We start from the raw sequence: 26,965 nt of genomic DNA, 5'->3' as shown, positions 1-26,965 counted from the left end.
AACTCCAGATGCTATAAGTATGCAGCTACTCCTTAGAGGAATGCAATGGCCTACTGGTATAATTGCTGGACTGTTAACCGAGATATTGGGGGAATGGGATTGAATCCTGCCTGGCAGAACTTGAATACATGGAATTAAAAGTCTAATGACGACCATGAAACTGTTGTTGCAAAAAAAAAAACCCCATCTGGTTCACTTATGTCCTTCAGGGGAGGAAACTATCATCCTTACCTGGTTTGGGCCTACACGTGACTCCAGACCCACAGCAATGGGGGTTGACTCTTAACTGCCTTCTGGGGCAATTAGGGATGGAAAATAATGGCTGGGCCTAGCCAGTGATGCCTATACCCCGCAAACAAATTTTTTAAATCCCTCTCGGAGACTTTGGTTCCGAAGCACAGGACAGTCGCTGGGGGGGGGGGTGGGGGGGAGGTTCACAGGATTGAGAGAAGCCTGGAGTCTAGGCCTCATGTCTCTCTCTCTCTCTCACCTTGCTGCCATATCGGGTGTCGTAATCGTTGCCACCGGCAACTCAGCAAAGTCAACAAACCGAACTGCCTTGTGTCATAACTCCTGCCTCGTTGCATCAGCCTCCGTGGGAGGTGGGAAACAGGAATCTCTCATTAACAGCTCTGCAAGCCATTCCCTGGTGCTGTCATTTTCCTTCTGATTTACTCAGAGGGTGTGTGCGGTGTCACTCTCCTCCCCCAAACAAACATAGGGAAGCAGCGCCAGAACGGTGGCAATGATTCATCAACTCTCCAATCCTCAGAGATGAGGGGATTTTCTCGGGCAAAACATCTTTAACTGCTTCATCGGTGACCTTTACCTCCCACCCTAAGGTCAGGAGCGGGGATGATCGCACGCTGTTCAACACCATTCGTGACTCCTCAGGTACTGAAGCAGCCCGTGCCCAAATGCACCAAGATCCAGGCTTGGCTTGACACGTGGCAAGTAACATTGGCGCCACACAAATGCCAGGCAATGAGTGTCTCCAATAAGAGAGCAGACAGGCTGGCGCCCTTTTTTAACCCTGGAGCGTGTGAGGCTGAGGGGGTGACCTTCTCGAGGTTTATAAAATCATGAGGGGTAGAGATAAGGTTTCTCCATTTCCCGAGGAGATAGTGAGGACGGCAGGTACTGGAGATCAGAGTCGAGAGGGTGGCGCTGGAAAAGCACAGCAGGTTGGACAGGCGCAAAAGAATCGACATTTTGGCCGGTCATCAGGAGTGAGGCTGGGAGGCTCGGGGCTGGAGAGATAAATGGGAGGGGGATGGGGCTGGGGAGAAGGTGGCCGAGAGTGCAAAAGGAGAATGGGGGTGGGGGTAAAGGTGGAGGGGAGGGTGGAGTGGATAGGTGGAAAAGGAGATAGGCAGGTAGGACAAGTCATGGGGACGGTGCTGAGCTGGAAGTTTGAAACTAGGATGAGGTGGGGGAAGGGGAAATGAGGAAGCTGTTGAAGTCCACATTGATGCCCTGGGGTTGGAGTGTTCCGAGGCGGAAAATGAGGCGTTCTTCCTCCAAGCATCTGGTGGTGAGGGAGCGGCGGTGAAGGAGGCCCAGGACCTCCATTTCCTCGGCAGAGTGGGAGGGGGAGTTGAAATGTTGGGCCACGGGGCGGTTTGGTTGATTGGTGCGGGTGTCTCGGAGATGTTCCCTAAAGCGCTCTGCTAGGAGGCGTCCAGTCTCCCCAATGTAGAGGAGACCGCATCGGGAGCAACGGACACAATAGATGATATCAGTGGATGTGCAGGTAAAACTTTGATGAATGTGGAAGGCTCCTTTAGGGCCTTGGATAGAGATGAGGGAGGTGGTGTGGGCGCAGGTTTTACAGTTCCTGCGGTGGCAGGGGAAAGTGCCAGGATGGGGGGGTGGGTCGTAGGGGGGCATGGACCTGACCAGGTAGTCACGGAGGGAACGGTCTTTGCGGAAGGCGGAAAGGGGTGGGGAGGGAAATATATCCCTGGTGGTGGGGTCTGTTTGGAGGTGGCGGAAATGTCGGCGGATGATTTGGTTTATGTGAAGGTTGGTAGGGTGGAAGGTGAGCACCAGGGGCGTTCTGTCCTTGTTACGGTTGGAGGGGTGGGGTCTGAGAGCGGAGGTGCGGGATGTGGATGAGATGCGTTGGAGGGCATCTTTAACCACGTGGGAAGGGAAATTGCGGTCTCTAAAGAAGGAGGCCATCTGGTGTGTTCTATGGTGGAACCGCTCCTCCTGGGAGCAGATACGGCGGAGGCGGAGGAATTGGGAATATGGGATGGCATTTTTGCAAGAGGTAGGGTGGGAAGAGGTGTAATCCAGGTAGCTGTGGGAGTCGGTGGGTTTGTAGAAAATGTCAGTGTCAAGTCGGTCGTCACTGATGGAGATGGAGAGGTCCAGGAAGGGGAGGGAGGTGTCAGAGATGGTCCAGGTAAATTTAAGGTCAGGGTGGAATGTGTTGGTGAAGTTGATGAATTGCTCAACCTCCTCGCGGGAGCACGAGGTGGCGCCAATGCAGTCATCAATGTAGCGGAGGAAGAGGTGGGGAGTGGTGCCGGTGTAATTACGGAAGATCAACTGCTCTACGTAGCCAACAAAGAGACAGGCATAGCTGGGGCCCATACGTGTGCCCATGGCTACCCCTTTGGTCTGGAGGAAGTGGGAGGATTCAAAGGAGAAATTGTTCAGGGTGAGGACCAGTTCGGCCAAGCTTCTAATCCATTTATCTCTCAGCCCCCCCGGCCCACCAGCCTCATTCCTGATGAAGGAGCTTTGCCCGAAATGTCGATTCTCCTGCCCCTCGGATGCGGCCTGACCTGCTGTGCTTTTCCAGCACCACACTCGCGACAGTATAGATACGGTGAGTGGCTGGTGTGTGTTCCCTCGGATAGGGGATTTCAACACGAAAAGGCATATTTTTAAGGTGAGAGCAGAGAGACTTAAAAAAGGACATGAGGGGCAATATTTTTCCCCAAAGGGTAGTCCGTGTGGGGAATGAGCTTCCTGAAGAAGTGGGGGATGTGGGGACAGTGACAACGTTTAAACAACATTTGGATAAGGACATGAGCAGGGAAGGGTTGGAGGGAGACGGGCCAGGAGCAGGCAGGTGTGGGACTAGTTTAGTTTAGGATCAGGGTCAGAGTGGACTGGTTGGGCCGAAGGGTTTGTTTCCCTGCTGTAGGGCTCGACAAGAGATTCTAACCACCACCCTATGACATTCAATGGTGTTACCATCACCGAATCCCCCACTATCACCATCCTGGGAGTTACCATGGAGCAGAAACCCAACTGGACCCACCACATAAACACAGCGGCCCCAAGAGCAGGTCAGAGGCTGGGAATCCTGCAGCGAGTAACTCCCCTCCTGACTCCCCCCAAAGCCTGTCCCACCATCGACAAGGCCCAAGGCAGGAGGGTGAGGGAATACTCCCCACTTGCCCCTGGATGGGGGCAGCTCCAACAACACTCGAGAAGCTCGACACCATCCAGGGACAAAGCAGCCCCCACACCCACAAACATCCCCTCCCTCCCCCCACACCGACGCTCAGTAACAGCAGTGTGTACATCCCCTCCCACCCCCCACCGACGCTCAGTAACAGCAGTGTGTACCATCCCCTCCCTCCCCCCACCGACGCTCAGTAACAGCAGTGTGTACCATCCCCTCCCTCCCCCCACCGACGCTCAGTAACAGCAGTGTGTACCATCCCCTCCCTCCCCCCACCGACGCTCAGTAACAGCAGTGTGTACCATCCCCTCCCTCCCCCCACCGACGCTCAGTAACAGCAGTGTGTACCATCCCCTCCCTCCCCCCACCGACCCTCAGTAACAGCAGTGTGTACCATCCCCTCCCTCCCCCCACCGACGCTCAGTAACAGCAGTGTGTACCATCCCCTCCCTCCCCCCACCGACGCTCAGTAACAGCAGTGTGTACCATCCCCTCCCTCCCCCCCACCGACGCTCAGTAACAGCAGTGTGTACCATCCCCTCCCTCCCCCCCCCGACGCTCAGTAACAGCAGTGTGTACCATCCCCTCCCTCCCCCCACCGACGCTCAGTAACAGCAGTGTGTACCATCCCCTCCCTCCCCCCACCGACGCTCAGTAACAGCAGTGTGTACCATCCCCTCCCTCCCCCCACCGACCCTCAGTAACAGCAGTGTGTACCATCCCCTCCCTCCCCCCACCGACGCTCAGTAACAGCAGTGTGTACCATCCCCTCCCTCCCCCCACCGACGCTCAGTAACAGCAGTGTGTACCATCCCCTCCCTCCCCCCACCGACCCTCAGTAACAGCAGTGTGTACCATCCCCTCCCTCCCCCCACCGACGCTCAGTAACAGCAGTGTGTACCATCCCCTCCCTCCCCCCACCGACGCTCAGTAACAGCAGTGTGTACCATCCCCTCCCTCCCCCCACCGACACTCAGTAACAGCAGTGTGTACCATCCCCTCCCTCCCCCCACCGACCCTCAGTAACAGCAGTGTGTACCAGCTACAAGACCCACTGCAGAAACTCACCAAAGACCCTCAGGCAGCACCTTCCAAACCCACGGCCACTTCCATCTAGAAGGACAAGGGGCAGCAGGTACATGGGAACACCACCCCCTGCAAGTTCCCCTCCGAGCCCCTCACCCTCCCGACTTGGAAATATATCGGCCGTTCCTTCCTGGGTCAGAATCCTGGGATTCCCTCCCTCAGGGGCATTGTGGGGCTACCCACAGCACATGGACTGCAGCGGCTCAAGGAGGCAGCTCACCCCCACCCTCTCAAGGGAGACAACTAGGGACAGGGGGCAATAAATAGTGGGCCCAGCCAGGGACCCCCATGTCCCCAGAATGGTTCCTGAGTTTCACACAAGCATCACTCGGTCTAACTGTCTCACTGCAAGCAGATTGGGAGTAGGGAGGGTGGGGGAGAGTCAGACAGACCTTGGAACCATCTCCTTGGTGGGATCTACTGACCCAGGCCCTCAGACAGTCACCCAGGATGTCTCTGCCTCTTCAGTCTATGGAGGGGGGTTTGGGGGTAATGCCCCTTTACTGGGCACCCTCAGGGTTCTGTACACCCACCCGCTGCAGGGGGCGGAGGCCGGTATCCATACACCAGATGCAAAGTGGGTAGAACACAGAGCAGATTCACTCCACCCCATCACTGACCCCAAGGCCAGGCAAGGTTTCCCCTGGCGATGTCACTCAGAATCACTGCCCACACCTCAGTAAGTACCTCAGCCCTGCCAATGCTGCCAGCTGCCTGTCTCCCCAAGCCCCAGGGCTCAAGGGAAGAGACACTAAATCTGCACAACAGGGATAATCATGTGAAAAGCTCCAAACACCAGGCCTCTCTCTCCCTCCCCCCAAACACCAGGCCTCTCTCTCTCTCTCCCTCCCCCCAAACACCAGGCCCCTCTCCCTCTCTCTCCCCAAACACCAGGCCTCTCTCTCCCTCCCACCAAACACCAAGCCTCTCTCTCCCTCCCCCCAAACACCAGGCCTCTCTCTCCCTCCCCCCAAACACCAGGCCTCTCTCTCCCTCCCACCAAACACCAGGCCTCTCTCTCTCTCTCTCTCTCTCCCTCCCCACAAACACCAGGCCCCTCTCTCTCTCTCTCCCTCCCCCCAAACACCAGGCCTTTCTCTTCCTCCCCCCAAACACCTGGCCTCTCTCTCCCTCCCCCCAAACACCAGGCCTTTCTCTCCCTCCCCCCAAACACCTGGCCTCTCTCTCCCTCCCCCCAAACACCAGGCCTCTCTCTCCCTCCCCCCAAACACCAGGCCCCTCTCTCCATCCCCCCAAACACCAGGCCTCTCTCTCTCTCCCCCCAAACACCAGGCCTCTCTCTCCCTCCCCCCAAACACCAGGCCTCTCTCTCCCTCCCACCAAACACCAGGCCTCTCTCTCTCTCCCCCTAAACACCAGGCCTCTCTCTCCCTCCCCCCAAACACCAGGCCTCTCTCTCTCTCTCCCTCCCCCCAAACACCAGGCCCCTCTCTCCCTCCCCCCAAACACCAGGCCCCTCTCTCCCTCCCCCCAAACACCAGGCCCCTCTCTCCCTCCCCCCAAACACCAGGCCTCTCTCTCACTCCCCCCAAACACCAGGCCTCTCTCTCACTCCCCCCAAACACCAGGCCTCTCTCTCTCTCTCCCTCCCCCCAAACACCAGGCCTCTCTCTCTCTCCCCCCAAACACCAGGCCTCTCTCTCCCTCCCCCCAAACACCAGGCCCCTCTCTCCCTCCCCCCAAACACCAGGCCCCTCTCTCACTACCCCCAAACACCAGGCCTCTCTCTCACTCCCCCCAAACACCAGGCCCCTCTCTCTCTCTCCCTCCCCCCAAACACCAGGCCTCTCTCTCTCTCCCCCCAAACACCAGGCCTCTCTCTCCCTCCCCCCAAACAACAGGCCCCTCTCTCCCTCCCCCCAAACAACAGGCCCCTTTCTCTCTCTCCCTCCCCCCAAACACCAGGCCTCTCTCTCCCTCCCCCCAAACACCAGGCCTCTCTCTCCCTCCCCCCAAACACCAGGCCTCTCTCTCCCTCCCCCCAAAAACACCAGGCCCCTCTCTCTCTCTCCCTCCCCCCAAACACCAGGCCTCTCTCTCCCTCCCCCCAAACACCAGGCCCCCCTCTCTCTCTCCCTCCCCCCAAACACCAGGCCTCTCTCTCCCTCCCCCCAAACACCAGGCCTCTCTCTCCCTCCCCCCAAACACCAGACCCCCCTCTCTCTCTCTCTCCCTCCCCCCAAACACCAGGCCTCTCTCTCCCTCCCCCCAAACACCAGGCCTCTCTCTCCCTCCCCCCAAACACCAGGCCTCTCTCTCCCTCCCCCCAAACACCAGGCCCCTCTCTCTCTCTCCCTCCCACCAAACACCAGGCCCCTCTCTCTCCCTCCCCCCAAACACCAGGCCCCTCTCTCTCCCTCCCCCCAAACACCAGGCCCCTCTCTCTCCCTCCCCCCAAACACCAGGCCCCTCTCTCTCTCTCCCTCCCACCAAACACCAGGCCTCTCTCTCCCTCCCCCCAAACACCAGGCCCCTCCCTCTCTCTCTCTCTCCCTCCCCCCAAACACCAGGCCTCTCTCTCCCTCCCCCCAAACACCAGGCCGCTCGCTCTCTCTCTCTCCCCAAACACCAGGCCCCTCGCTCTCTCTCCCTCCCCCCAAACACCAGGCCCCTCTCTCTCTCTCCCTCCCCCCAAACACCAGGCCCCTCTCTCTCTCTCTCCCTCCCCCCAAACACCAGGCCCCTCTCTCTCTCTCTCCCTCCCCCCAAACACCAGGCCCCTCTCTCTCTCTCCCTCCCCCCAAACACCAGGCCCCTCTCTCTCTCTCCCTCCCCCCAAACACCAGGCCCCTCTCTCTCTCTCCCTCCCCCCAAACACCAGGCCCCTCTCTCTCTCTCCCTCCCCCCAAACACCAGGCCCCTCTCTCTCTCTCCCTCCCCCCAAACACCAGGCCCCTCTCTCTCTCTCCCTCCCCCCAAACACCAGGCCCCTCTCTCTCTCTCTCTCTCTCTCCCTCCCTCCCCCCAAACACCAGGCCTCTCTCTCCCTCACCCCAAACACCAGGACCCGCTCACTCTCTCCCTCCCCACAAACACCAGGCCTCTCTCTCTCTCCCCCCAAACACCAGGCCCCTCTCTCTCTCTCCCCAAACACCAGGCCCCTCTCTCTCTCTCCCCAAACACCAGGCCCCTCTCTCTCTCTCCCTCCCCCCAAACACCAGGTCTCTCTCTCCCTCCCCCCAAACACCAGGCCTCTCTCTCTCTCTCCCTCCCCCCAAACACCAGGTCTCTCTCTCTCTCTCTCCCCCCAAAACACCAGGCCTCTCACTCTCTCTCCCCAAACACCAGGCCCCTGTCTCTCTCTCCCTCCCCCCAAACACTAGGCCTCTCTCTCTCTCTCTCTCCCCCCAAACACCAGGCCTCTCTCTCTCTCTCTCCCCCCCCAAACACCAGGTCTCTCTCTCTCTCTCTCCCCCCAAAACACCAGGCCTCTCACTCTCTCTCCCCAAACACCAGGCCCCTGTCTCTCTCTCCCTCCCCCCAAACACTAGGCCTCTCTCTCTCTCTCTCCCCCCAAACACCAGGCCTCTCTCTCTCTCTCTCCCCCCAAACACCAGGCCTCTCTCTCTCTCTCTCTCCCCCCAAACACCAGGCCTCTCTCTCTCTCTCCCCAAACACCAGGCCTCTCTCTCTCACTCTCCAAAAACCAGGCCCCTCTCTCTCTCTCCCTCCTCAAACACCAGGCCTCTCTCTCTCTCTCTCCCCCCAAACACCAGGCCTCTCTCTCCCTCCCCCCAAACACCAGGCCTCTCTCTCTCTCTCCCTCCCCCCAAACACCAGGCCTCTCTCTCTCTCTCTCTCTCCCCCCAAACACCAGGCCTCCCTCTCTCTCCCCGCAAACACCAGGCCCCTCTCTCTCTCTCCCTCCCCCCAAATACCAGGCCTCTCTCTCTCTCTCTCCCCCCAAACACCAGGCCTCTCTCTCTCTCTCTCTCCCCCCAAACACCAGGCCTCTCTCTCTCTCTCCCCCCAAACACCAGGTCTCTCTCTCTCTCTCTCCCCCCAAAACACCAGGCCTCTCACTCTCTCTCCCCAAACACCAGGCCCCTGTCTCTCTCTCCCTCCCCCCAAACACTAGGCCTCTCTCTCTCTCTCTCCCCCCAAACACCAGGCCTCTCTCTCTCTCTCTCCCCCCAAACACCAGGCCTCTCTCTCTCTCTCTCCCCCCAAACACCAGGCCTCTCTCTCTCTCTCCCCAAACACCAGGCCTCTCTCTCTCTCTCTCCAAAAACCAGGCCCCTCTCTCTCTCTCCCTCCCCCCAAACACCAGGCCTCTCTCTCTCTCTCTCCCCCCAAACACCAGGCCTCTCTCTCCCTCCCCCCAAACACCAGGCCCCTCTCTCTCTCTCCCTCCCCCCAAACACCAGGCCCCTCTCTCCCTCCCCCCAAACACCAGGCCCCTCTCTCCCTCCCCCCAAACACCAGGCCCCTCTCTCCCTCCCCCAAAACACCAGGCCCCTCTCTCTCTCTCTCTCCCTCCCCCCAAACACCAGGCCCCTCTCTCCCTCCCCCCCTCTCCCCCCCCCCCCCCAAACACCAGGCCCCTCTCTCCCTCCCCCCAAACACCAGGCCCCTCTCTCCCTCCCCCCAAACACCAGGCCCCTCTCTCCCTCCCCCCTCTCCCTCCCCCCAAACACCAGGCCCCTCTCTCCCTCCCCCCCTCTCCCTCCCCCCCCCCCCAAACACCAGGCCCCTCTCTCCCTCCCCCCAAACACCAGGCCCCTCTCTCCCTCCCCCCAAACACCAGGCCCCTCTCTCCCTCCCCCCAAACACCAGGACCCTCTCTCCCTCCCCCCCTCCCCCCAAACACTAGGCCCCTCTCTCCCTCCCCCCAAACACCAGGCCCCTCTCTCCCTCCCCCCAAACACCAGGCCCCTCTCTCCCTCCCCCCCTCCCCCCAAACACTAGGCCCCTCTCTCCCTCCCCCCCTCCCCCCAAACACTAGGCCCCTCTCTCCCTCCCCCCAAACACCAGGCCCCTCTCTCCCTCCCCCCAAACACCAGGCCCCTCTCTCCCTCCCCCCAAACACCAGGCCCCTCTCTCCCTCCCCCCAAACACCAGGCCCCTCTCTCTCTCTCCCTCCCCCCAAACACCAGGTCTCTCTCTCCCTCCCCCCAAACACCAGGCCTCTCTCTCTCTCTCCCTCCCCCCAAACACCAGGTCTCTCTCTCTCTCTCTCCCCCCAAAACACCAGGCCTCTCACTCTCTCTCCCCAAACACCAGGCCCCTGTCTCTCTCTCCCTCCCCCCAAACACCAGGCCTCTCTCTCTCTCTCTCTCCCCCCAAACACCAGGCCTCTCTCTCTCTCTCTCTCCCCCCAAACACCAGGCCTCTCTCTCTCTCTCCCCCCAAACACCAGGTCTCTCTCTCTCTCTCTCCCCCCAAAACACCAGGCCTCTCACTCTCTCTCCCCAAACACCAGGCCCCTGTCTCTCTCTCCCTCCCCCCAAACACTAGGCCTCTCTCTCTCTCTCCCCCCAAACACCAGGCCTCTCTCTCTCTCTCTCCCCCCAAACACCAGGCCTCTCTCTCTCTCTCCCCCCAAACACCAGGCCTCTCTCTCTCTCTCCCCAAACACCAGGCCTCTCTCTCTCTCTCTCCAAAAACCAGGCCCCTCTCTCTCTCTCCCTCCCCCCAAACACCAGGCCTCTCTCTCTCTCCCCCCAAACACCAGGCCTCTCTCTCCCTCCCCCCAAACACCAGGCCCCTCTCTCTCTCTCCCTCCCCCCAAACACCAGGCCCCTCTCTCCCTCCCCCCAAACACCAGGCCCCTCTCTCCCTCCCCCCAAACACCAGGCCCCTCTCTCCCTCCCCCCAAACACCAGGCCCCTCTCTCCCTCCCCCCAAACACCAGGCCCCTCTCTCCCTCCCCCAAACACCAGGCCCCTCTCTCCCTCCCCCAAAACACCAGGCCTCTCTCTCTCTCTCTCCCCCCAAACACCAGGCCTCTCTCTCTCTCTCTCTCCCCCCAAACACCAGGCCTCTCTCTCTCTCTCCCCCCAAACACCAGGTCTCTCTCTCTCTCTCTCTCCCCCCAAAACACCAGGCCTCTCACTCTCTCTCCCCAAACACCAGGCCCCTGTCTCTCTCTCCCTCCCCCCAAACACTAGGCCTCTCTCTCTCTCTCTCCCCCCAAACACCAGGCCTCTCTCTCTCTCTCTCCCCCCAAACACCAGGCCTCTCTCTCTCTCCCCCCAAACACCAGGCCTCTCTCTCTCTCTCCCCAAACACCAGGCCTCTCTCTCTCTCTCTCCAAAAACCAGGCCCCTCTCTCTCTCTCCCTCCCCCCAAACACCAGGCCTCTCTCTCTCTCTCTCCCCCCAAACACCAGGCCTCTCTCTCCCTCCCCCCAAACACCAGGCCCCTCTCTCTCTCTCCCTCCCCCCAAACACCAGGCCCCTCTCTCCCTCCCCCCAAACACCAGGCCCCTCTCTCCCTCCCCCCAAACACCAGGCCCCTCTCTCCCTCCCCCCAAACACCAGGCCCCTCTCTCCCTCCCCCCAAACACCAGGCCCCTCTCTCCCTCCCCCCAAACACCAGGCCCCTCTCTCCCTCCCCCAAAACACCAGGCCCCTCTCTCTCTCTCTCTCCCTCCCCCCAAACACCAGGCCCCTCTCTCCCTCCCACCCTCTCTCCCTCCCCCCAAACACCAGGCCCCTCTCTCCCTCCCCCCAAACACCAGGCCCCTCTCTCCCTCCCCCCAAACACCAGGCCCCTCTCTCCCTCCCCCCCTCTCCCTCCCCCCAAACATCAGGCCCCTCTCTCCCTCCCCCCCTCTCCCTCCCCCCCCCCCCAAACACCAGGCCCCTCTCTCCCTCCCCCCAAACACCAGGCCCCTCTCTCCCTCCCCCCCTCCCCCCCTCCCCCCCTCCCCCCAAACACTAGGCCCCTCTCTCCCTCCCCCCAAACACCAGGCCCCTCTCTCCCTCCCCCCAAACACCAGGCCCCTCCCCCCCTCCCCCCAAACACTAGGCCCCTCTCTCCCTCCCCCCCTCCCCCCAAACACTAGGCCCCTCTCTCCCTCCCCCCCTCCCCCCAAACACTAGGCCCCTCTCTCCCTCCCCCCCTCCCCCCAAACACTAGGCCCCTCTCTCCCTCCCCCCAAACACCAGGCCCCTCTCTCCCTCCCCCCAAACACCAGGCCCCTCTCTCCCTCCCCCCAAACACCAGGCCCCTCTCTCCCTCCCCCCAAACACCAGGCCCCTCTCTCCCTCCCCCCAAACACCAGGCCCCTCTCTCCCTCCCCCCAAACACCAGGCCCCTCTCTCTCTCTCTCCCCAAACACCAGGCCCCTCTCTCTCTCTCTCCCTCCTCAAACACCAGGCCTCTCTCTCCCTCCTCAAACATCAGGCCTCTCTCTCTCCCCCCAAAACAACAGGCCTCTCTCTCTCTCCATCCCCCCAAACACCAGGCCTCTCTCTCTCTCTCTCTCTCCCCAAACACCAGGCCCCTCTCTCTCTCTCTCTATCTCCCCAAACACCAGGCCCCTCTCTCTCTCTCTCCCTCCCCCCAAACACCAGGCCTCTCTCTCTCCGTTCCCGCAAACACCAGGCCTCTCTCTCTCCCTCCCCCCAAACACCAGGCCTCTCTCTCTCCCTCCCCCCAAACACCAGGCCTCTCTCTCTCCCTCCCCCCAAACACCAGGCCTCTCTCTCTCCCTCCCCCCAAACACCAGGCCTCTCTCTCTCCCTCCCCCCAAACACCAGGCGTCTCTCACTCTCTCTCCCCAAACACCAGGCCCCTCTCTCGCCCTCCTCAAACACCAGGCCTCTCTCTCCCTCCTCAAACATCAGGCCTCTCTCTCTCTCCCTCCCCCCAAACACCAGGCCTCTCTCTCTCTCTCTCTCTCTCCCCAAGCACCAGGCCCCTCTCTCTCTCTCTCTCCCCAAACACCAGGCCTCTCTCTCTCTCTCTTCTCTCCCCAAACACCAGGCCTCTCTCTCTCTCACTCTCCCCAAACACCAGGCCTCTCTCTCTCTCGCTCTCCCCAAACACCAGGCCTCTCTCTCTCCTCAAACACCAGGCCTCTCTCTCTCCTCAAACACCAGGCCTCTCTCTCTCTCTCTCTCTCCTCAAACACCAGGCCTCTCACTGTCACCCTCCAAACACCAGGCCTCCCTCTCTCCCCCCAAACACCAGGCCTCCCTCTCTCTCCCCCCCAAACACCCCCTTACTACAGCACTCCATCAGATACAGGGCCCTCCTACTACAGCACTCCATCAGACACAGGGCCCTCCTGCTACAGCCCTCCATCAGACACAGGGCCCTCCTGCTACAGAACTCCATCAGACACAGGGCCCTCCTACTACAGCACTCCATCAGACACAGGGCCCTCCTGCACCAGCCCTCCATCAGATACAGGGCCCTCCTACTACAGCCCTCCATCAGACACAAGGCCCTCCTGCTACAGAACTCCATCAGACACAGGGCCCTCCGACTACAGTACTCCATCAGACACAGGGCCCTCCTGCACCAGCCCTCCATCAGACACAGGGCCCTCCTGCACCAGCCCTCCATCAGACACAGGGCCCTCCTGCACCAGCCCTCCATCAGATACAGGGCCCTCCTGCTACAGCACTCCATCAGACACAGGGCCCTCCTACTACAGCCCTCCATCAGGCACAGGGCCCTCCTGCTACAGAACTCCATCAGACACAGGGCCCTCCTACTACAGCACTCCATCAGACACAGGGCCCTCCTGCACCAGCCCTCCATCAGATACAGGGCCCTCCTGCTACAGCACTCCATCAGACACAGGGCCCCCCCTACTACAGCCCTCCATCAGACACAGGGCCCCCCCTACTACAGCCCTCCATCAGACACAGGGCCCTCCTGCACCAGCCCTCCATCAGATACAGGGCCCTCCTGCTACAGCACTCCATCAGACACAGGGCCCCCCTACTACAGCACTCCATCAGACACAGGGCCCCCCTACTACAGCACTCCATCAGACACAGGGCCCCCCTACTACAGCACTCCATCAGACTCAGGGCCCTCCTCCTACAGCACTCCATCAGACACAGGGCCCCCCTACTACAGCACTCCATCAGATACAGGGCCCTCCTGCTACAGCACTCCATCAGACAGAGGGTCCCCCTACTACAGCACTCCATCAGACACAGGGCCCTCCTACTACAGCACTCCATCAGATACAGGGCCCTCCTGCTACAGCACTCCATCAGACACAGGGTCCCCCTACTACAGCACTCCATCAGACTCAGGGCCCTCCTCCTACAGCACTCCATCAGACACAGGGCCCCCCTACTACAGCACTCCATCAGATACAGGGCCCTCCTCCTACAGCACTCCATCAGACACAGGGCCCTCCTACTACAGCACTCCATCAGACACAGGGCCCTCCTACTACAGCACTCCATCAGATACAGGGCCCTCCTGCTACAGCACTCCATCAGACACAGGGTCCCCCTACTACAGCACTCCATCAGATACAGGGCCCTCCTACTACAGCACTCCATCAGACACAGGGCCCTCCTACTGCAGCACTCCATCAGACACAGGGCCCCCCTACTACAGCACTCCATCAGATACAGGGCCCTCCTACTACAGCACTCCATCAGGCACAGGGCCCTCCTACTGCAGCACTCCATCAGACACAGGGCCCCCCTACTACAGCACTCCATCAGACACAAGGCCCTCCTACTACAGCACTCCATCAGACACAGGGCCCTCCTACTACAGCACTCCATCAGACACAGGGCCCTCCTACTACAGCACTCCATCAGATACAGGGCCCTCCTGCTACAGCACTCCATCAGACACAGGGTCCCCCTACTACAGCACTCCATCAGACACAGGGCCCCCCTACTACAGCACTCCATCAGACACAGGGCCCTCCTGCTACAGCACTCCATCAGACACAGGGTCCCCCTACTACAGCAGTCCATCAGACACAGGGCCCCCCTACTACAGCACTCCATCAGACACAAGGCCCTCCTACTACAGCACTCCATCAGACACAGGGCCCTCCTACTACAGCACTCCATCAGACACAGGGCCCTCCTACTACAGCACTCCATCAGACACAGGGCCCTCCTGCTACAGCACTCCATCAGACACAAGGCCCTCCTACTACAGCACTCCATCAGACACAGGGTCCCCCTACTACAGCACTCCATCAGACACAGGGCCCTCCTGCTACAGCACTCCATCAGACACAAGGCCCTCCTACTACAGCACTCCATCAGACACAGGGTCCCCCTACTACAGCACTCCATCAGACACAGGGCCCTCCTACTACAGCACTCCATCAGATACAGGGCCCTCCTGCTACAGCACTCCATCAGACACAGGGTCCCCCTACTACAGCACTCCATCAGATACAGGGCCCTCCTACTACAGCACTCCATCAGACACAGGGCCCTCCTACTGCAGCACTCCATCAGACACAGGGCCCTCCTACTACAGCACTCCATCAGACACAGGGCCCTCCTACTGCAGCACTCCATCAGACACAGGGCCCTCCTACTACAGCACTCCATCAGACACAGGGCCCTCCTGCTACAGCACTCCATCAGACACAGGGTCCCCCTACTACAGCACTCCATCAGACACAGGGCCCCCCTACTACAGCACTCCATCAGACACAAGGCCCTCCTACTACAGCACTCCATCAGACACAGGGCCCTCCTACTACAGCACTCCATCAGACACAGGGCCCTCCTACTACAGCACTCCATCAGACACAGGGCCCTCCTGCTACAGCACTCCATCAGACACAAGGCCCTCCTACTACAGCACTCCATCAGACACAGGGCCCTCCTACTACAGCACTCCATCAGACACAGGGCCCTCCTACTGCAGCACTCCATCAGACACAGGGCCCTCCTACTACAGCACTCCATCAGATACTGGGCCCTCCTACTACAGCTCTCCATCAGACACAGGGCCCCCCTACTACAGCACTCCATCAGACACAGGGCCCTCCTGCTACAGCACTCCATCAGACACAGGGCCCCCCTACTACAGCACTCCATCAGACACAGGGCCCTCCTACTACAGCACTCCATCAGACAGAGGGTCCCCCTACTACAGCACTCCATCAGACACAGGGCCCCCCCTACTACAGCACTCCATCAGACACAGGGCCCCCTACTACAGCACTCCATCAGACACAGGGCCCTCCTCCTACAGCACTCCATCAGACACAGGGCCCCCCTACTACAGCCCTCCATCAGACACAGGGCCCTCCTACTACAGCCCTCCATCAGACACAGGGCCCCTCTACTACAGCACTCCATCAGACACAGGGCCCTCCTACTACAGCACTCCATCAGACACAGAGCCCTGCTGCTCCAGCCTTCCATCAGACACTGGGCCCCCCTACTACAGCACTCCATCAGACACAGGGCCCCCCTACTACAGCCCTCCATCAGACACAGGGCCCTCCTACTACAGCACTCCATCAGACACAGGGCCCTCCTATTACAGCACTCCATCAGACACAGGGCCCTCCTACTACAGCCCTCCATCAGACACAGGGCCCCCCTACTACAGCACTCCATCAGACACAGGGCCCTCCTATTACAGCACTCCATCAGACACAGGGCCCTCCTACTACAGCACTCCATCAGACACAGGGCCCTCCTGCTACAGCACTCCATCAGACACAGAGCCCTCCTACTACAGCACTCCATCAGACACAGGGCCCTCCTGCTACAGCTCTCCATCAGACACAGGGCCCTCCTGCTACAGCACTCCATCAGACACAGGGTCCCCCTCCTACAGCACTCCATCAGACACAGGGCCCCCCTACTACAGCACTCCATCAGACACAGGGCCCCCCTACTACAGCACTCCATCAGACACAGGGCCCTCCTGCTACAGCACTCCATCAGACACAGGGCCCTCCTGCTACAGCTCTCCATCAGACACAGGGCCCTCCTGCTACAGCACTCCATCAGACACAGGGCCCCCCTCCTACAGCACTCCATCAGACACAGGGCCCCCCTACTACAGCATTCCATCAGACACAGGGCCCTCCTCCTATAGCACTCCATCAGACACAGGGCCCCCTACTACAGCACTCCATCAGACACAGGGCCCTCCTACTACAGCAGAATGTTGATTAGGAGGTTTTAGGTCGAGTTGTGACATGAATGAAATGCTCATGTTTTTCATTAGGTTTCTCTGCATCACACAGTTTCTGAGGGAGTGTTGTTAGACGGGGAACATGACTGTGTTCCGCTCTCTGCACAATGCTGCCGGACCTGCTGAATTTCTCCAGCAATATTTGGTTTTTGTCCCCCTTCTCCGGTCGAAGGGGATAGATCCCGGCTTCTCCCAGGGCTCTCTCCCCCTGAACTGGGATCTCCTCCTGCCTGGGATTATACCAGGTGATCTCCGAGTCAGAGAGTCCTGACCTCCGGCTCCCCTCAGTTCCAGGGGGTGAACTAGTCAGAAGGATGGTGAGTGTGCATCTGCGTGTGTTGTCGGAGATGGGGGTTCCCAGTTTAAAATCCGCACGAGAGGAAGGCAAAAGCATATTGGCATTACCGCTCCGTCAGAGCGCACAACTGCGACTGCTGGTATCTGTACCGAACACAGGAAAAGCTGGAGATCATAGCGGGGTCAGACAGCATCCAGGGAGAGAGAGAGAAAGCTAATGTTTTTGAGTTTGGATGACTCTTTATCAGAGCTGATGTGAAGTGTGGGAGGGGGGGGCAGCATTTACGCGACGGGTGGTTAGGGGGTCAGAACGCTGGGGGAGAAAGACTGTTGGTGGGTTAAGTGAGAACGCGAGACAATGCTCTGTCTAATCGCTAGGCTGGGAGTCTGGGTGAATCAGTCATCCAGTGAAGCTCAGCACAAACTGCAAGCACAGCATCACACCTGCAGGCTTGGCACTTGACCAACCTTCCAGACTTCCTGCAGAGTTTGACACCTTTCAGATTGTGAACCAGCTACCTTTCTTTCCTGCTTGTTCCATTCTCTGTCACCCTCTCTCTCTCCCACCAGCGCAGTGCGGATTGCCTGTCCTTCCTGGCCTGGCATTTAGAAACACCATTGTTCTGCTGATTCCAATCACTTAAGGTGAACTATCAACATCTTCCCCCTTCCACCCCCCCACCACCCCCCCCTCCCCCCCCCGCACCCTGTAACATAAATGCTGTCCCCTCCACACCACCCCAGCTCTGAAACATTCAGACTTGAAACAGTTGCTTGCTCTGTCTCTCTCCCCACGATTTGGAGATGCTGGTGTTGGACTGGCGTATACAGAGTTAAAAATCACGCAACACCAGGTTATAGTCCAACAGGTTTGTTTGGAAGCACTAGCTTTCGGAGCGTCACTCCTCCATCAGGAGGTGCTCACAGAATTGATAGCAAAAGGAGTCCAGTGTCATGGAGCATGACCTTAACTTCTACAACCACCTGATGAAGGAGCAGTGCTCCGAAAGCTAGTGCTTCCAAATAAACCTGTTGGACTGTAACCTGATGTTGGGTGAGTTTCAACTCTCTCTCCATGGATGCTGTCTGACCGGCTGTGATCTCCAGCATTTGCTGTTTCCAGTTGATATTATCACTGAACTGTTCAATCCAGATTTTCAATCTCCTGTTTCTGATACCAGCCGTGACCACCCCGTAGACAGGCTTGTCGTGGTATTACAGCTCGGTGAAAAAAAAATACACACACAATAAAGTAACTTCTCGTTTTGTTTCAGAAGAAATTTCGACGACGACAGGTGATTTGGCAAAAATACAACAGAGGACACGACTCGAGAGAAAAAGGCTTTTTCAAAAAACAGTTGTTCCTAAAAGGAAAAAGAGTAGAGAATCAGCTCAATATTGTGAATCAGTCTCGCTCTCTCTCTCTCTCTCTCCTCTCCACTTGGCATCGGAGCAGAAATCATTGGGTTCTCGCACATGTGGTGTACACTGATCTCATTGGAAGGAGGTGCCTTTTGAGGGGAAAGTCCAGAGCTCGGCATTTTTTTTTTTTGGTTTCAGACGTAAACTTCCACACTCGAAGCAGTGTCACAACACAGGGTTCAAATCCCAGCGACGGGACATGAGAAACTCCAGCCTGCACTCAGTCAGAGGGGACTCTCGGGCTGTGTTCAGGTAAGTTTCGTGAGCAGGTTTAGCAGCTTCAGACCGGGCGGAAAAACTTGTAACTGAGGGAACGTTGTGACATCACTTTTCTTAAAGTTAAATAGGAGAATTTGTGAGAACTGTCAAACCTTCACGAGTGATTTCAGGATGAGCATTTGAAGCTCAAGTATTTTAGAATCATTTCAAACTGCAGGTAATCTTTTCACTATCGTTCAGAATTTAGGTAAGATTTATAGGACTGCCTTAAATCTGAAGGTGGTTATCTCCACCTACCTTAAATTGGGTGGTGTGTTTGTATTTGCATGTTAAAATTAAGCTTCAGGGAATAATTTCAGATTCAGTTTTAAGTTTAAGGACTGTGACAATGAAACTGAAGTCATCTTAAAACTGCCAGGAAATGGATCAATCGTTTAGAAGCACGGGTTTATTTAATGAATATAAAACATACATAGTTTTATTCATTCATTTGTTGGGGGGGCCCAGTATTTATCTCCTCGTCCCTAGTTGCCCCCCCCCTCCCCTTGAGAAGGTGGGGGGTGAGCTGCCTCCTTGAGCCGCTGCAGTCCATGTGCTGTGGGTAGACCCACAATGTCCCTGAGGGAGGGAATCCCAGGATTCCGACCCAGGAAGGAATGGCCAATTGTATTTCCAAGTCGGGAGGGTGAGGGGAGGGGAACCTGCAGGTGGGTGGTGTTCCCATGTACCTGCTGCCCCTTGTCCTTCTAGATGGAAGTGGCCGTGGGTTTGGAAGGTGCTGCCTGAGGGTCTTTGGTGAGTTTCTGCAGTGGGTCTTGTAGATGGTACACACTGCTGTTACTGAGCGTCGGTGGGGGAGGGAGGGGATGGTACACACTGCTGTTACTGAGCGTCGGTGGGGGGAGGGAGGGGATGGTACACACTGCTGTTACTGAGCGTCGGTGGGGGAGGGAGGGGATGATACACACTGCTGTTACTGAGCGTCGGTGGGGGAGGGAGGGGATGGTACACACTGCTGTTACTGAGCGTCGGTGGGGGAGGGAGGGGATGGTACACACTGCTGTTACTGAGCGTCGGTGGGGAGAGGGAGGGGATGGTACACACTGCTGTTACTGAGCGTCGGTGGGGGAGGGAGGGGATGGTACACACTGCTGTTACTGAGTGTCGGTGGGGGGAGGGAGGGGATGGTACACACTGCTGTTACTGAGCGTCGGTGGGGGGAGGGAGGGGATGGTACACACTGCTGTTACTGAGCGTCGGTGGGGGGAGGGAGGGGATGGTACACACTGCTGTTACTGAGCGTCGGTGGGGGGAGGGAGGGGATGGTACACACTGCTGTTACAGACCGTCGGTGGGGGGAGGGAGGGGATGGTACACACTGCTGTTACAGACCGTCGGTGGGGGGAGGGAGGGGATGGTACACACTGCTGTTACAGACCGTCGGTGGGGGGAGGGAGGGGATGTTTGTGGGTGTGGGGCTGCTTTGTCCCTGGATGGTGTCGAGCCTCTCGAGTGTTGTTGGAGCTGCCCCCATCCCTCACCCTCCTGACTTGTAACAGACTTTTCCCTCTGTGATGTGGAGGTGCCAGTGTTGGGACTGGGGGTGGACAAGGTCAGACCGTCACATGACACCAGGTTATCGCCCGATAGGTTTATTGAAAATCACAAGTTTTGAGAGCGTAGCCCCTTCCCCTGGCAGCGCTTGTGATTTCAAATGAACCCGTTGGACGATGACCCGGTGTCGCGTGACGTCTGACCTTGTCTAACCCTTGAACCCCCTCACCCACGTCTTGACATTTTCTGCTGACACCCCCTGCCAGCCCTGAGACCTTCCTTTGTAGGGGGTGGGGGGGGGGGGAGATTCTGCATTGCTCCCCCACCCCCAACCCCTGTGAGGGGGCAGATGTTTCCTGACACATTCCTGCCCGTCTCCCCCTCCTCGGAAAGGGAGGGGGCTTGGATTTGATGGAGTCTGAATCTTCCCTCCCAACCCCCCCACCCAGAAGTAGTTTCTCTCCCATTAACCTGACACTCATCTTGATGAGACACCCCTATCCCGTCCATCCCCTAGACTGCGGTGGGTGGGGGCGCACACGCCAAATTTACAAGGCCCTCCCTCCAGCCTGAACCCTTTCAGGAGCAGCAGTCTTTCTCCCCCTAGGGGGGAGAGTGGGGTACCAGGGTCTGGTTGTGCCCCCCGATGGATGTTACTGAGGTGTTGGGAGTTACCCTGCTCAGAGACAGGGTGTCAAATGAAACACCCACGAAGCTGGTGAAAATCAGCTCTCAAACACGGCAGGCGATTGAGGGAGTGAGAGAGAGAGAGAGAACGAGCGAGCAGTGGTCAGTGGGAGGGAGTGTGAATAATTAACATGACGGACAAGAGGGATCGAGATCACGGCCACTTCACATCACCTAGAGAGCGGGTCCAAGGGGAGCAAACATCTGGGCTACAGCCTGAAAGAGAGTCTGTGTTGAGACTCACGCTGTGATTTTCCCAGAGACCGAGTGACGCTAGAATTGAAGGTGAAAACTAAGCAAGGTCATCCATTGATGAAGAGCAAGAAGTCTTAATCTTCAACCGATTGGTCACCAGCAAGACAGAATGCCACTCGTGAGCAGTGAGAGTATTCTCTGTATAAATGAGCACATATTAGCATACATTAGCATTCATTAATGTATTTTAGCATATATTACCATGGATTAGCATGTATTGCCATGCATTAATATGCATACACACATATTACCATTCATCAGCATACATCAGCATGCAATTATAACCAAACACTGCCTCAGTAATATCGCATTTCTGATGCTCTTTTCCATCGGATAGAGACGGGTTGGTGACAGTCTGAATGGATACCTGGTGACTACAGCTCATTGCCTACCCAAAACCCAACCCCACCACCCTAATCCAAAGTCTAACCCTAACCTCAACCCCCAGCGCCTAACCTCAACCCATGAACCCAACCCTCAACTCCTAACCCCAACCCTAATTCCAAACCTAATCTCGATCCCAACTCTTATCCCATTCCCAACTCTAATCCTAAAACCAGCTCTAACCTCAACTCTAACCCAACTGTAACGCTAATCCCAATCCTAATCCCAACGCTAACCCTAAACCCAATCCCAACCCTAAACCCAACCTCCTAACCCTAACCCAACTCTAACTCCAACCCCAACCCCAGCCCCAGCCGTAACCCTTACTCTCACCCTGACCCTAACTGAGTACTGTGTTCAGTTCTGGTCTCCCTGTTATGTTATTATGAAGCTGGAGAGGGTTCAGAAGAGATTTCCCAGGATGATGCCGGGTACGGAGGGTTTGAGTTATATGGAGAGGCTGGGACCCGTTTCACTGGAGCGTAGGAGGTTGAGAGGTGACCTGATGGAGGTTTTATAAAATCCTGTGGGGTATAGATAAGGTGAGCGGCTGGTGTCTTTCCCCCATTTCAAGATTATAGAGTGTGTTTTTAAGGTGAGGGGAGAGAGATTTAAAAAAAAAACGGGAGCAATTTGTTCAGATCACAACTGTCTGTGTGGAGTTTACACATTCTCCCCGTGTCTGCGTGGGTTTCCTCTGGGTGCTCCGGTTTCCTCCCACAGTCCAAAGATGTGCAGGTTAGGGTGGATTGGCCATGCTAAATTGCCTGTCGTGTTAGGTGAAGGGGTAAGTGTAGGGGAATGGGTCTGGGTGGGTTGCTCTTCGGCGGGTCGGTGTGGACTTGTTGGGCCGAAGGGCCTGTTTCCACACGGTAAGTAATCTAATCTAAAAATTCCTGTGTGGAATGAACTTCAGAGGAAATAGCAGATGCGGGTACAGTCAGTCCTGGTATAACATGATCGTTGTGGTCTTGTGTGATAGGAAAATCTCTCAATATCTCTACTTAAACTAATGGGGCCGGAGTTGCATTATAGCCACTAAGGAAAGTCCACGTTCTACAAATAATGGTCGAAATTCTTCAATCACGTTGAGCCAATCCACGTTGAGGAAACACATGTTATAGCAGAACCGGCTGAATAGTTACAACATTTAAAAGACCTTTGGATAAGTACATGAGTAGGAAAGGTTCGGAGGGATATGGACCAGGAGCAGGCAGGTGGGACTAGTTTAATTTGGGATTATGGTCACCATAAAACAGACCCTTTGGCCCACGCCAACCATAATCCCAAATTAAACTAGTCCCACCTGCCTGCTCCTGGCCCATATCCCTCCAAACCTTTCCTGTTCATGCATCGATCTAAGTGTCGTCCATCCCCTACTATAGGCCAGATACCCTGGTAGTGGGCACATACCCTGATAGGGCCTGATATGCTGTTGTAAGTCAAATCCCCTGGTGTAGGGCATATGCCCTGTTGTAGGCCTGAGGCCTGTGCAGGTCTGAACCCTGAAGTCCTGTGGAGTGGTGGAATGTCAGAAGCCTGTGGTAGGCCGGGTTTGTGAGGGGACCCACGGGAGAAATGGCTGTTTGGTCAGAGGGCTGCAGGAGGAGACGGGGTGACCTCTGGGGGAGTAAATGAAGGGGCATTCTGGGCCAGAGTGTAGGGTTTCGGGGGGGGTGGGTAGGCAAAAGAGTGAACGGTGACATAAAACAAAACACAGAAAGCATGAGACAATTAGCGGCCTAGCAACTGCTGTTCTGGGTAACGGTCCAGGAATAGAAGGTCCCAACCAGGACAGGGGTGTGTAGGGGGTTGAGGGGTGGTAGATCTGCGCAGCAGCCAGTCCAGTGGCTGAGGTCTGTAGGACCAGGCCTGAATCATCCAGGCCTCAGGTAGGCCCGGAGCTCCGTGGGGTTGGGGCGGACGGTTTCCAAGGCTGCCTCCACGTTGTTGTGGTCGCTCTTGAATCCTCCCAAAACCGTTGCATCATTAGTCAACGCCATTGATGCCGTGTGGCCCCAAGGTCCGGTAGCCCGGGTCAGGATGCCCCCACTGCCAAACCCAGGGCCACTCGCCTCGTCACCCTGTTCAAGATCAGCCGCAGTGGGGTATCCCAGAGCAGGAAGGCCAGCAGCACCCAGCTCATGTGGGCCCCAGTCCCACTCTCCAGTACACGTCCCCAAGAACCCCCCGCCTCAGCTCATAAAGGAGGAAAGGGGGTCGCGAGGCCTGACCTAGGGGGAGGGGGATTAAGAACCAAAGCAAGATCACAAGCAAAGTCAAAACGTCCCCTCGCCCCGGACAGCGCTCCATGCGCGGTCGAATTGCCAGGGGGATAGGGTGGTGCAGGTGGGACGGGGGTGTTTCAATAGGCTAAAACCCTGACCCCACGGTTAGAGGGTTGGTGACCAGGAGGGACAGGGATTGAAGCGAACGGAGAGAGAGAAAAGGAACAGAGAATGTGTTTCTCTCGATGAGTTGTTGTGGTCCGGGATGAGTTGTCCGAAAGGGTTCAGTTCCAACAGGAACATTCCAAAACCGAGGGGATAAACAGGGGAAATCCCAGAAGGGGACAGATCTGCGGAGTCCTGGGGAGATGAGGTGCAAGGAAGGGAGGGTTGGTGGTTGGGGTTTGGCGGGGGAGGAGGGGAGAGTGGGGCAAATTGGCTCGAGCACTCAAAGGGGCAGCTTTTTCTCTTGTAGCGAGGCTCCGTTATTCATTCTGAAAGCGATTGCCAGGCGAGTGAAGATCTGGGGAGAAGGAGACCGCCTCTGACAACAGAGAAACATTTATTCTGAGAATTCAATCCGAAAACAGGGAATTCCCCCTTGTTCACACGGGGCAGTCCCATCCTTGGAGGGACAGGGAGACGGACAGCAAAAAAAGGATCAAAATATTTCTTAAATACCAGACTGGCTGCTTTTATTTTGCAAAGTTTCATACCTCCAGTCAAATGTGTTCCCTTTCAGACTGCTTTCATTTATTGTATCGAGAACAGGAGTTGGGAGGTCATGTTGCGGCTGTACATGACATTGGTTAGGCCACTGTTGGAATATTAGGTGCAATTCTGGTCTCCTTCCTATCGGAAAGATGTTGTGAAACTTGAAAGGGTTCAGAAAAGATTTACAAGGATGTTGCCAGGGTTGGAGGATCTGAGCTCCAGGGAGAGGCTGAACAGGCTGGGGCTGTTTTCCCTGGAGCATCGGAGGCTGAGGGGTGACTTTATAGAGGCGTACAAAATTATGAGGGGCATGTTTAGGGTAAATAGGCAAAGTCTTTTCCCCGGGGTGGGGAAGTCCAGAACTAGAGGGGCATAGGTTTAGGGTGAGAGGGGAAAGATATAAAAGAGACCTAAGGGGTAACTTTTTCACGGACACGGTTGTGCATATATGGAATGAGCTGCCAGAGGATGTGGTGGAGGCTGGTACAATTACAACATTTAAGAGGCATTTGGATGGGTATATGAATAGGAAGGGTTTGGAGGGATATGGGCCGGGTGCTGGCAGGTGGGACTAGATTGGGTTGGGATATCTGGTCGGCACGGACGGGTTGGACCGAAGGGTCTGTTTCCGTCCTGTACAACTCTATGACTCTCTGATTCTATGATGCTGGAGATTAGAGTCAAGATTAGAGTGGAAAAGCACAGCAGGTCAGGCAGCATCCGAGGAGCAGGAGAATCAACGTTTTGGGCAAAAGCCCTTCATCAAGATTAGGAAGGTTTAGAGGGATTATGGGCCAAGTGCTGGCAAATGGGACTAGATTGGTTTAGGATATCTGGGTCCACATGGACATGTTGGATCAAGGGTCTGTTTCTGTGCTGGACATCTCTATCACTCTCTGACTCTCTGAGGAAGAATTTCCTCACCTGGAGAGTTATGAACCTATGGAACTCCCCTCAGCACAGAAAACTGTCGGGGCCAGTCCATTAGATAGATTCAAGAGGGACCAGGGGGCTAAAGGGGTCAATGGTCACGGAGAGAGGGCGGGAAGGGGATACTGGTGTCAGCCATGGTTGTGTTGAATGGCAGTGCAGGCCCGAAGGGCTGAATGGCCTCCTCCTGTACCTATTTTCTTTGTTTCTGATGAATGGTAAGGCTGACTTTTGAACACATAGAACAGCACAACACAGTAGAGGCCCTTCGGCCTTCAATGTTGTGCCGGCCTTTTATCCTACTCTAAGGTCCGACTAACCTACACAACCTCCATTTTAGTATCTTCCATGTGCCTAGCATCTCTCCTCAAGTTTTTCAAAATTTTCAGCACATCCTCCTTCTCAACCTCAACCTGATCAAACATGTCAGCCTGTTTCACACTGTCCTCACAAACTCCAAGGTCCCTCTCAATAGGGAATACTGAAGCAAAGTATTCATTAAGTCTCCAATCGCTATGTTTTACTGGAATTACCTGACTTGACTCGTTGGGAGGGAAGGAAAACAACGGTAACTCAGTGGTTAGCACTGCTGCCTCACAGCGCCAGGGACCCGGGTTCGATTCCAGCTCAGGTGACTGTCTGTGTGGAGTTTGCACATGTTCCCCGTGTCTGCGTGGGTTACATCCCACAGTTAAAAGATGTGCAGGTTAGGGTGGATTGGCCATGCTAAATTGTCCCATAGTGCCCAGGGATGAGCAGGTTAGGGTGGATTGGCCATGCTAAATTGTCCCATAGTGCCCAGGGATGTGCAGGTTAGGGTGGATTGGCCATGCTAAATTGTCCCATAGTGCCCAGGGATGTGCAGGTTAGGGTGGATTGGCCATGCTAAATTGTCCCATAGTGCCCAGGGATGTGCAGGTTAGGGTGGATTGGCCATGCTAAATTGTCCCATAGTGCCCAGGGATGTGCAGGTTAGGGTGGATTGGCCATGCTAAATTGTCCCATAGTTCCCATGGGTTGTGTAGGTTAGGGTGGATTGGCCATGCTAAATTGTCCCATAGTGCCCAGGGATGTGCAGGTTAGGGTGGATTGGCCATGCTAAATTGTCCCATAGTGCCCAGGGATGTGCAGGTTAGGGTGGATTGGCCATGCTAAATTGTCCCATAGTTCCCATGGGTTGTGTAGGTTAGGGTGGATTGGCCATGCTAAATTGTCCCAGAGTGCCCAGGGATGTGCAGGTTAGAGTGCATTGGCCATGCTAAATTGTCCCACAGTGTCCAGGGATGTGCAGGTTAGGGTGGATTGGCCATGCTAAATTGTCCCATAGTGCTCAGGGATGTGCAGGTCAGGGTGGATTGGCCATGCTAAATTGTCCCATAGTGCCCAGGAATGTGTAGGTTAGGGTGGATTGGCCATGCTAAATTGTCCCAGAGTGCCCAGGGATGTGCAGGTTAGAGTGCATTGGCCATGCTAAATTGTCCCACAGTGTCCAGGGATGCGCAGGTTAGGGTGGATTGGCCATGCTAAATTGTCCCATAGTGCCCAGGGATGTGCAGGTTAGGGTGGACTGGCCATGCTAAATTGTCCCACAGTGTCCAGGGATGTGCAGGTTAGAGTGGATTGGCCATGCTAAATT

The 26,965-nt window shown here is 56.8% G+C and overlaps 1 long non-coding RNA gene across 1 annotated transcript in view; it reads left to right on the top strand.

Annotated features, from left to right (window-relative positions):
• Positions 1–782: 782 nt before the first annotated feature.
• The window catches only part of LOC148139359 (uncharacterized), a 38,703-nt gene continuing 12,520 nt past the window's right edge, over positions 783–26,965 (top strand). The window contains exons 1-2 of the long non-coding RNA XR_015753607.1: positions 783–894; positions 18,211–18,610. This is a non-coding gene — a long non-coding RNA (uncharacterized LOC148139359). The remainder of the gene's footprint in view (positions 895–18,210; positions 18,611–26,965) is intronic.

This window comes from Chiloscyllium plagiosum, unplaced genomic scaffold, assembly GCF_037043375.1.
Source record: "Chiloscyllium plagiosum isolate Xiang-an unplaced genomic scaffold, Cpla_swu_hap1 HiC_scaffold_38, whole genome shotgun sequence".
Taxonomy (NCBI): domain Eukaryota; kingdom Metazoa; phylum Chordata; class Chondrichthyes; order Orectolobiformes; family Hemiscylliidae; genus Chiloscyllium; species Chiloscyllium plagiosum.
This window is presented reverse-complemented; position numbering and strand designations above follow the sequence as displayed.